The sequence below is a fragment of the Protopterus annectens genome, chromosome 1.part0 (genome assembly GCF_019279795.1).
Source record: "Protopterus annectens isolate FY-2018-M chromosome 1.part0, PAN1.0, whole genome shotgun sequence".
Lineage (NCBI taxonomy): Eukaryota > Metazoa > Chordata > Ceratodontiformes > Protopteridae > Protopterus > Protopterus annectens.
Window position 1 is genome coordinate 116,845,970 of NC_056725.1, and position 12,660 is coordinate 116,858,629.

Below are 12,660 nucleotides of genomic sequence, written 5' to 3' on the forward strand. Positions count from 1 at the left end.
CAGTCCTTATTACCATCTTGAGTATTTCGATGGCTTTCTTAACAATCTTCCATACTTGAAGTACTGGGAAAAGGCTGCTATCTGCATTTCTGATGCTGATCTAGTAAAAAAAAATATTACAGATAAGTTCCATTCCAACTCTCTAACAGAATGTTCAAGATGAGATGAATATTCTTTTATCCATCTACTGTTGCTTCTAGAAATATCTCCTAGGAAAACTTCTTGGACATGAGTATGCAAGTTCTTAGACTACCTTGTTAACGGAGTATTGTGAGGACAGTTACTGCATTCATCAAGTCTCTGCAGAGCAATGTCATTTTCACCACATCTTCAGCTTCTCCACAATAGGTTTCTATCCCAGCATAATAGTTTTCAGTTGTGCACACTGCTTCATAACCACTTCTAACTGACTTTCTATGAAACATTGCTGGGCTCTCATTATAACTTCTTCTGTTAAAGACAATGGGCATCTTGTTCTTTGATCATAGTTGTATTTCTGTTCAGTCTCTCCTTAATTGAAATCAGGTACGTCATTACTTAGGATACATACACCTCATAATGGAATATTCTTGTATTCTAGTCAGGCTACGTGTCTATCTTGTAACAAACATTTGTTAATGTTTTGCTTTTTCTCCATAGTTTGAATTGTCCTTTCAAATTGACCATGGGTCTGTGCATATTTTGCACTAGAATTTGCATGCTGAAACTATTACTGAATTCCTTACTCCCCTTTGAGCCAGTACCTGACATTATTATATAAGGAATCCCCTCTCTGCATAATATAGTATTGGGGCCCATGCCTGGAAGAACTGCAAAAGAAACCGACCAAATAATTAGCTGTTCTAGTCATACTTGTAGCTTAGAAAGACATACAGACAAATGGCCAAATCAAAATCATTAAAGATGACCTATATAAAGTCCCTTCTATCTAAAGCTAAAACTTGTTCTCCATCAGGGGATAACTTACCTCCTCAATTCTTAAAAATAGCTGCTAATTCTATTGCTTTTCCCATCTCCATATTATTTAATCGCTCCATTCAGGAAAATGCCATGCCTAACATCTGGGAAAAATTCTATGTCATACCCCTTCATAAAGGTGGTAATGCAACTGATCCCTCTAATTTCAGACCAATTGCCATCCTATTACCCTTGTCTAAAATGCTGGAAAAATGTATCCACAAACAGCTCCTGGATTATCTCCTCCAAGAAAAACTTCTTACCCCCCCCTCAGCATGGCTTCCGCCCAAAACACAGTACTGCCACTGCTCTTATTTCATTCATAAACACCATTGCATTATCCTGTGACAATAATAAGCTAGTTTCCTGCCTGTTTCTCGACCTATCCAAACCTTTCAACACTGTCTCCCACAAACTACTATTTTCCAAACTAGCCTGTCTACACCTGTCTAGTTCTTCATTATCTTGGTTCTCTAGCTACCCCACTAACAAATTCCAGGCTGTTGAATGGCAATCCGATTTTGCTCCCTTCCTTCCTGTCCAAACTGGGGTTCCCCAAGGCTCCATCCTTGGACCCCTACTTTTCAGTATCTTTATTAATGATCTTGACTCCTCCTACCAATGCTCTACCATTTTTCAATATGCAGACAATTCGACAATCATTTCCTGTTCTGACAACATTACTCACCTTCATACCCTCACCCAACAGACCCTTCACTCAGTCGAAAGATGGCTTAATTCTAACCAGCTAATATTGAATCCTAAGAAGACTAAACTTCTCTTATTTCTCCCTACTACCCTCCAACATCACAAGACTACCTTCTCTGTCTCCTCACTGAACAACACTACTATCTACACTGAACCTCACACCAAACTCCTTGATATTATTATCGACGACCAGCTAAAGTTCGATCTCCATACTCAGTAAGGCATAAGAAACACTCATCAAAAACTCAGACTCTTATACATAGAAAATATCTCACTCAATCCTCCAGACTCTCCCTTGCCCAAGCCTTCCTACTCCCCACACTACTCTGTGCAACCCCGATACTTACAAATCTTCAGTCTAATCTCCTAACTAAACTAGAAGTCACCTATGACAAAATTGCTAGATTTGCTACTAATCTACCCTATAGCACTCGTCACTGTATAGCCCTAAAAAACCTGCAATGGGCTGAATTTCAATACTAAATTCTATTACCCCAGCTTCTCACAGCTCATTCAGTCTTACACGTTCCATCATTCTGCCCCTCTCTATATACCCTTATCCAGCCTTATACTCCCATCCGTGCTCTCCTTAGTTCTCAACAGAACCTATAGCAAGTTTATAAGCCTAATAAAAATATTGGCAAACTACTCTACAGCTACTCTGTCTCAAATGCTTGGAAGAGACTATCGCTCCATGTCAGATCTATCTCTAACTTCAGCTCCTTTAAAATAGCACTAAAAGAAACTTACCGCAAGTCTTGCAATGAGCCAACATAAAATGATTTTTCCTACTTGCTATGCATTCTACCTACTTCTCACCCTCTCTTAACTGCAACATCTATAAAATCTAGTCTATAATAATGCAAATTGTTGTTCAACCTGCTTCTACTATTCTACTTTTTTGTGTATACCTCCTACATAGGTGCTTATTCCCCTACTTAATGCCTGTGACGTTTTTCTTCTTGTCTCTACTTTTATACAACCTTCCTGCATTATTATACACCTTCTTTAGGCAGTTTCCATCTGTCGTACCTTTGGCAAAAATGTATTATGCACAACACATTTTGTTATTTTTCTAATTATTTACTTGTCTTCCCTGCATAACAAAAAGAAAAATATCTTGATATTCTAGTGTATATATTTTTGATTATCCTGTTAATAATTTTATAAATGTCATTTTTTAAATCTTGTTAAACAATTTTATAATTGTTATCTTCTATTGTTTACTATCTGTTGTTTTGTTGTGGAGCTTTTCTCCTCGGGTCTCCACCTAAAAGGGCTCTCTACCTAGTTGGACTAATCCGATTAACAAATGTCAAATAAATAAATGCATAATGGCGAAATCAAGCTCTGGACTGCAAAATGAAGTTTGCTAAAAATAAATATGCACAAATATGTAAAGTATTTTAACCATGACAAAAGACCCAGTATAGAAGAAGTATTTCCTGCATCAGCTGTCTAGAACTGAATCTTGTATGGTTTCTTCTAACATTTACACATAAGTGCCACTTTTTGCTGGATGACCAAAATAAGTAAGCTATTTATACAATGACAGTTTCAGGTTTCTGTCTTTCAGACCCAGTGCTTTGAACATTTAAGCAGGCATTACATTACATTACACTCTGCCCTGTCTCTTTTCTCCGTTGCTTCTCTTCAACAGCACTGATTTACTATTCAAGCCTGGGAATGTAACTCCCATATGCATGCGCAGTACATCAGAAAATGCAGAAGAATGGGAAGCAGCTGGAAGGGACACTGTGCACCATTATACAAAGATATTATTTAAGAAAGGTAAGCAATTTCTTTATTTCTTAAATAATGTCATTGTATAATAGCTCGAGTGATCAAACCACATCAGCCATTGGTAAATCCAGCATTACCCACACCCATTTGTGAGTTATTGCATATTATACAATCATTGACCATTAACATTCAAAAACGAGCATGCTGATTAGTCAGTCCAACCAGCGTGCCTGTTGTAAATCAAGAATATACCAACAGTAAAAGTTCAGCTGCTAAAGTATCATTGAGCGGACAAACTTTTTTTTTCTGTTGTTATGTGGGAGGCACACATTAGTCCGAAAGAAAGAAAATCTGAAACTGAAATGCAAGTCATTATTTAGTGACTTTGTTCGTGGTTTTCTGACAAATCATTGAGGAATGAAGTCACTAAACAATTACCTGCTTTTCAATTTCAGACTTTCTTTCCTTCAGACAATGCAAATCTTTCTCAAAGCTTTATAGAGCAGCATTACCTGTCTCCTCCTTTATTCATAGCTTTGTCCACATTTCTTAAAATGTGAGGTGGAGAGGTACTTACGAGAGCAGAGAAAATACAAGAAAAATCAGGTACATTCTGCAAAACTGAAAAAGCATACCTGATTTTCTTTGTATTTTCCCTGTCTCTCTTACCTCTAAACTGTCTGAACGTTACAGCTTTTTTTTTCTTTAAAAAGAAAGAAATAAATAAGCAACAAATATCTTCCTATCTTCATTGCTTGATTTCCAAAGCACTGATGTACTGCATAAACATGGGAACGGAAGTCCCATACGCATGCGCAGTGCTTCAGCAAAGCAGCAGAATCAGGAAACAACACAGAAGAACACCACAACGTCATTTTTCAAAGACATTATTTAAGATAACTAAATAATTTCTTAAATAATGTCATAGTATAATAGCAATAACCCAAAGCTGGGTATGGGTAATGCTGAATTTACCCACAGTTGGGTTTGTTTGGTCACTCGGGCTTCACCCTCATGACCAAACTATGCCAACCATACATGCATACATACATACATACAAATGTTTCAAGCATGGGAATTAATGCCCTTACAGCTTGCCAATATACCAAAACACTTGTTCGCATAACAAAATGTCCAGGCTGTTCTCTAAACTAGTACTTGCTTTAATGTAATTTGGTAGTCTGTTCCAAGCATCAGCTACTCTGTCAGAGAGCCAATTAGTGCACTTCTCATTCCTATAGAATCTTCTACGTAGGTTATCTGATGATTCTCTAGTACTTTTTGTTAACCCCAAACATTCCCAGCGGTAGTTGTCCCTAAATGCCTTATATACCTAAATAAGATCTCCTCTTAAATATCTGAAAGAGATACTATACAAGTTCAGATATTTTAGTCTTTCAAAATAACTTAGATTTTCACATCCATGGATGCCCTAAGTATATTTCCACTCTACTCTTTCTAGTTTATTCATGCTTGTTTTCCTTTAGGGTTTCCATGTTGTTATTCCATACTCAAGTTTGGGTCTAATGTAACTAACAAACAATTACTTCATTATGTTTGATTTCCTAGACTTTATAAATCTTTTTATACAACCTATAGTTCTATAACTATCATTAGCCAATTGGTTGATATTATTAGAAAAACTCATAGCTGAATCTACTCATATACCCTGGTCCTTAAATGAGTGCACAGTTTCAATCACTGTGTGCTATATTAAATATTCACCTTTCAGTTTATGTCTCCCAAATCTCATATGCTTAGTTTTTGATGTATTTATCAACATTTTATTCTCCTCTACCCAAATGGTCAATTTAGTCAAATTATTTTGCAGACATAACACTTGTAATCAGTTTACCCAATTTCAGGTCATCAGCATATAGTCCTCAGATGAAAAAGTAAGGTCTGAAAGATACAATCTAAACAAGTAAGGCCCTATGACAGAGCCCTGTGGGACACCTTGACTGTAACCAAGGGTTTCACTTGTCCAGTTGGTGTGTGATACTTGCCATGTCCTATTTGTAAGCCATGCAGCTATGCATATCAACAGTACATCAGTACCTAGTTGTACTAATTTATAGATCAGTGTTTTGTGCATGACCCTGTTAAATGCTGAAGTTAAATCTATATAAATCACATCACAGCACAATGTTTCATTCATAGCTGTTATTATGTTGTACCTTGGGTAATTCCAGCATTACAAACACCCAGCCATGGGTTATTGCTATAATACATGTCAGATTCTGCCTCAGTACACTGCAACTCTGGATTTTTTGTCTCATCACTGCAATATTCTGTATGTCTGTGTTGTGAAATTCAGGCAGATTATTAAGTCTCAAAGGCTTCTTCCCTCTGATCTGCAGAATCATGGGGTTTCCCTCCTTTTCAGGCTTTCTTAAATATTCTGCTCACAGTTGGAAAAAAATGGATTTCTGTATCTACATTGTTTTATTTCTCAGTCAAATTATACTGAAGTTAGATGTTTCTTAATTAACAGCTCCTAATGAAAGATATAACAACTTATTTGAATTACTTCTGACACCATATAACATTTGGTGTTCAGGACAGCATCCATAATGAAAGAGACACCATTTGCATGCAACCAGTTTCACTAGCATATATTTCAGACTGTACAATATTAGAAGATACAAGATCACATGATATACCTTTTGAAATCTGACACAGGTTAGATGCACCAAACATTTAAATCTATACACATATGATACAGAGTGGACATTAGAGGAGCATTTTAAGGTGTGGTGAAAGACAGACAATGAGGTGGGTAGTTGCTTGGGACTGATTGCATCAGGGGAGTGGAGTTGGTATATTTGAAATCTGCAAACTGTCTGCAATATTTATATTTTATTTAGTAACCTGAGATGTTATGAAACACTTAGCAGTAAAGAATTAGGAGGACCTAAAGTTGGTTTTCATTGGCTCCCTCACATTCTGCAGAGTATGTAATTTAATGCTTTCATTGTCCTAAATGTTGCAGCTATCACTGTCCCAAAGGGCATAGTATGTGTTAAGTTTCACATAAGGCATATAACATGTGGTCCCAGCACATCTCCCAAAATGTATGTGTGCAGGTCCCTCAGAAATTAACTACAACTGCACATTAGGCTGAGAAAAAATGTTAATGCCCCACTGGAAAATTAATAAAAGCCCCTAGTATGCTAGCCTAACATTCTAAGTTCTGTGATAGCCTCAGATTTGGCTTATAATAGATGGTGCTGCTTTTAAGGTTAACATCATAACTGTTTTCTAATATGCAGCTAATCTTGCATTAATACTATCTCAAAAGATAAATCTAGTATCTGGGATGATTTAATAGTGAAACTGTAAAGCCATGGCTCAAGACAGTTACAGCAGATGAATGGTATTCTGGTGGGCTAGGTTCAATTCCATACGAGTTAAATCATTTCTTTCTTTCCCTAAGCTATGATCTAAGATTGCCTCATTGTGACTAATGCTGCATTTAAAAACATCCAGTGTCACTGTATTCTAAGGAAATGACTTCACTGAAGTTAATTTGTAGGGCATCTGGGGAGGATTCATTTAGACCAGCTGTATCTATGATTTTATACTAACTAGTAACTACTCTGCCATTATTAGCACACATATGTCATATATTCATAGATAAAGAGATTCTGTATGATTTGAAATAGCACAGCAAATGCTGTCTAATGCATGCCATATATTGGTGTAATTAATGTTCATAACAGGCCCTCTGATTATTCTGTTAAGAAAGTATATTAAATGCAGCATGCCTTTGGTATAACTGTACAGTACAGTAATGCAACCATAGATTTTTTACCTGTCTTCCTTAGTTTACATTGAAAGAAATATAAGCAATTATTGTTGTTGTTTATTTTGGGAAGAACAATACTCTATGTGCATTTTGTTAGAGTATGAGAACAGGGGCATCTGATAAATTACTGTTACTGCCCCATAAGCTATTGACCTATAGTCACTACTGAAATTTCTTGGTGCAGCTGTGAGAGGCAATCAGTAAAAATTAAGACTCATATTACACCACAAGCACCTTATTTTGGCCACAGTGGACACTCAGACATTGTTACTATGCTTTTATGTAGCCACTGCTCTACCAGCAGAGATGTTTTGCTGTAATGATCCATAAAATGATAATGCATTGTTAACAAGGATATGGTAGTTCTGCTGTAATGATCCATTAATGATAATGCAGTTGGCAGCGATCCATACATGATAACGTAGTTGGCAGCGATCCATACACGATAATGTAGTTGGCTGCAGTATAGCACTCTGATTCTGTTTAAACCAGGATCACTGCCAAAAGCATCATATTACTGGATCCAAGCAGGCACACCCTCTATAAATCTTACAGCAACAAATAGCCACTGATGTGACTTTTGAAGTCAATTCTGCAAGCCTAATTTCTCTACATGCTCCACAAAGCTGCTTTCAATGAAGAGCTTTAGTTGCTTTTATTTTCTCGCCTTCATTTATACCACTGCCTCTCTGCAGACTTAAAGAACATGCTTTTTATGGAGCAAATGCATATTTTATAAAGCGACTTTCCAAACATAACAGGCAGCGCTGCATGAATAAACAACACATTGAAAAGGTCTGTACTCCATGCTTTCAGACATAACTAACAGAAATGCGTTGCTAATTTCTTCTGGAGTTTTCCATTTCTGCATGGGTACTGTATGCCTATTCATGATGCCAACAAACTGCTGATATTGTCTCGTGCTACCCAGATGTAATCTCAAGAGAACAAAGATTGTAAAATGTACATAAATCCAAAAAGAAAAAGTAGCAAATGACTTATCTGAGACCTGCACGTGGAGCACTCAGAAATCCATTCAGACCATGCTAACATGATGCACCTTCACAGGAACTATAATCCCATGCATATCCCAATCTTATGTTGTTTGTTACAACTATGCATGACTGCATTATAGAATGCAGCAACCTTCTAATATAGCAAGTTAGTAAAACAGAATGGATTTTTTGAGGGGAACAATGGTTTCTCACTATACATTTGAATTTGTTATATGCATGCACCTTTTAAGAAATGTTATAATTTCTGATTTTGTAATATTGCAAATTGAGCGATATTTCACAGCTTTCGCATTGTGGTCGGTTTTCACAAGAATTTTGTATTAATTTTCACTACTGAAATATAAGTAAATAGCATTCCAATAAATTTTTTTTCAGGGAAAGGGGTGTGTAAGTACTGAACATATATGTATTTTTAAGTGGACACCAAAAGTGCATCAAGATTCTACCAGACCCCGCTTCAGGAAGTCCTAGATTAACAGATGCTTTTTGCATGAACTTTACATGCAGTTTTCAGAATCCATAAATATATTTTGGGTAGGGTTTGAAACATAAGAACCTTCGTTCATGTACTGCTATAAATATGTGAATTATTGTAAGTCTGGAGTTGAATAGCTGTACTTAAGTATTAACACCCTTGTTGTATACTGCACAGTAAAATGCATATTTTGTTTTTTTGTTTTGTTTTTTTCAGATTAAAACATTTACAGCAAAACCAGGACAGAGCCTTCTTAAGGCTGCCTGATGCAAACAATGACAGAAAAATGCATTGAACATGGACTGTGTAATAAATGTAACAATTTTTCAATATCAAAATGCTGACATTTTTGCATAATTTACTTTTTAAACAGGTAAGACTAACTATAGTGGTGACCTTTTAGACTCATAAAGAATGGAAAGCACAGATTAAGGAAATCAAACACAGAACCATCAGATAACATTACTAAAAGTTAATATCCATACCATGGTTAAGGAGTTTGAATTTGTTCACTACCTACATGTTTGCGTGGTACCAGTAAGCAAGTTAACTTACCTGTGCTCTTGAGTCATTTAAGAAAAAGGCACTTAAAACTTTCAGGAGATCATCCTTGAAGGCAATATTTAAATATATGGGAACATATTAAAAAATAGCATAGTGTAACAATAATTTAAATGTGCTATCTTCAGTCTCAAGTGATGAGGATATCATAAAAATGAATGAACGGGAACCTTTACACCAGACAGCAGCAGCATATGCATGGATCTTGTTGCACACAGGACAGCAGCTCAGCTTCCAGTAACATACAGAACAACCAAACCAAAGAGTAAAAAGGGCACAGAGAAACCATTCAGTAAAAACTGCAAGAAAAACCCAGACAAGCTTGAGTTTTGATCGTGTGATATCTTAAACCTTCTGTAGTGGTGGCCCATGAAAGCTATACAAATGACCCCTTCAGGGCATCAAGTGTTTTAACTACATGGCTTCCTAATGTCCATGACTTTTTTTTACTTCTTAAGTCTTTATGGTTATATTTAAGCCAATAAAAGCAAATCCCACAAGCTGTGGACATACATGATTCAGCCTTTTTTTTTAATTGGATAGTTTTATTATACTTTAGAAACATAGTGATTTTAAAACCAGCAGCAAATGAAAGCCCTCAGGACATGATGCTGGCCCACTCTGTGTCACCTCACCAGTGGAAGAATGAGTGGACTGATTAGGATTTCTGGGCAGAAACCAATGAGCTGTAAGGGTTACTGTGATCTCACCCCAGAAGGAATGAATAAGCAGACTGGCAGGTCCCATGGAGGTTGGAGGGAGAAAAAATTAATAATAAGAATATGTCATTTCCTGTTCCCATATTCTTGGAATTCCTCAGTTATAAATTATACTGCATTGTCTTATATGATGACCATTTCCTGTATTCCAATAATACTCAAATTTATGTTTAAGCCTCAGCAGCTGAGCCCAAAGAAAGACATAGTTGTAGGGCAAAACATCAGTCCATTTCATGTGAGGATACATAATAACCAGAAACTTATTTCCAAGGAACAGAGCAGGAAAAAAACAATGCAAAGCCATGAAGTCATTTACACGCTATTGCTAATATTTTTCAGAAAACTTTCTCTACTTATTTTTACTTTCTCGTTGTCAGAATCTCTGTCCTGCCACACCATATAACTTCTTGCTAGACTTCATGGAAGTGATATCATACTGAAGAAATTAAAACAACACCATATGTCTAGCTTGCTGTGAGATTCCAACATTGGCTCCCCACAAGGGATCTTGTATATCTTCTACACTGACTTCACCTTTTCTGGATGCAAAAAGTTGCATTCAATTTCTGTACAGTTTGGAAAACCTCTCATGTTTTCTCATACCCTGGATATCTTTGCATTTTTACTTGTCCATGTTTTAATTCATGTAGTATTCAGTGAACAAATGTCACCATACAAAGGAATAGTATGATGTGTGTTGAGCAAAGGCACAGGAAAAATGCCTGCAAAAGGCCTAAATTGGAGTTACAAACAGTGGAGTACAAATTTCTGACTGAAAATGGGCTCCTGAACACCAGACTCAGCAACGATGTGTAAAACATATGTAATGAATAACACAGCATTAATAACTGTGCTACTGCAGGTCAGAGCCAGAGACCCTAAGTACCAGCCATGACAACAGATACTAGGTAGCAGTGCAGATATGATGGGGTATCAGACATGCTGATGACCCTTAACTGCCCAACTATTAACTGCACTACTGCAAGCTATAGAGCACGGTAGTCTGTCAAGGCATAAGCCATCTCATAAACAGACACCCACATACACACAGTGCCATCCAGTCACAATAATAATAATAAGTAATTATGGTCCATATAACATATAACAGGTCCATGCAGAAGACAAACATGCGTACAAACTGACAAAGCATATAGATACACACATACAGTTATTACCATCACTGCTACTGACCAGCTACTCCTCTTCCGAGCCATCATGTACACGTGAGTTGCTCTTCCTGCTGCTCCATCCAGTAGAGTTAAGTAATATGGACAGTCAATAATGTCAGTCATGAGTAAAAAGGCATAATGAGATGCAGGTGTATACAGTATGCAATAATCAACAATATCCTACAAAAAGGCATGTGTTTCTCTGCATTATGCACTTTACATACCACACATCCAACCTCACTGCACTGTGGTGTACAGCTTGCTCTGCAGAGCTATATGTCAGAGCACTTGCATAAACAAGCAATCTCACACACACACACACACGCACACACACACACACACACACACACACACGCACACACACACACACACACACACACACACACACACACACGCACACACACACACACACACACACACACACAAGGATTTATGCATACATAGTCACACAGTGCCACACATATACACACAAACACATGCACATAGGTTCATAAGTTCATAGGCTGATTCTGGGCTATCTGCCCTAGGGCATTTATAAGCCTAGCCAGAGTGTGTTTGGCTTTCGCCACCCTTTTAGATTAGTTGACTGTGACTCTGTATAGTAGGTCACAGAAGGTAGCCCTTTTAAGGTTAGTTTACTGTACCTCTGTCAAGCAGGGACACAGAAGAGATCCCAGGGGTAAACTTGCGATCTCCCATCCACTCATCAAGATTTCTCTTGAAGAGGGTCAGTGAGGGACTCTGCCTAACATGGATTGGGATTTTGTTCCAGAGTGAGGGGAGCCTCTGGGATATGACTCTTTCCCTCCAGCATGTCCTATTTATTTCTGTGCTGAGGTTCAAGTCCCTGGAGCATGTAGCTCTAAGGGATTTGGATTTCCTGAGGTGAAGCATGTCCATTAATTCTGGGTTGGACATGGCTTTATACGTCAGACACAGATCACCTCTGAGTAGGCGGTATGCAACTGAGTAGAGCTGGAGTTTCTTTAGCCGAACTGCATAGGGCATCTGTTTGAGCCCCTTGATCCTCTTGGTGAGATACTTTTGGGGTCTTTCCAGTTGCTGAAGGTGTCGGGTAAGGTACATCCCAAATGGGGCATTGTACTCAATTATGGGCCTGATAAGTGATGAGTAGAGGGACACAATGACCTCTCTTGATCTAGATGTGAACCCTTTCATGATAAGGTGGGCTATATAGAAGGTCTTTCTAACCACTTTGGCAACGTGATTGTCAAAGGAGAGATTGCTATCTACTTGGGTCCCCAAGTCCCTAATTACTTCTTCCGTACTTAATGGATTACCACCTATGTGGTAATTTGTGGGCACTTTGTTTTTCCCAAAGGGGATGACTATGCACTTTTTGTTATTTAGCTTTAGGCCATGGCTCTGGCACCAGTTATCCATCTCTGTGAGACCCTTGTGGAGGATACTTGTGTCAACCGGACAGTCGATTACAGCACCCAGTTTGCAGTCATTTGCGAACTTGGTCAGTCATAGTCCACCC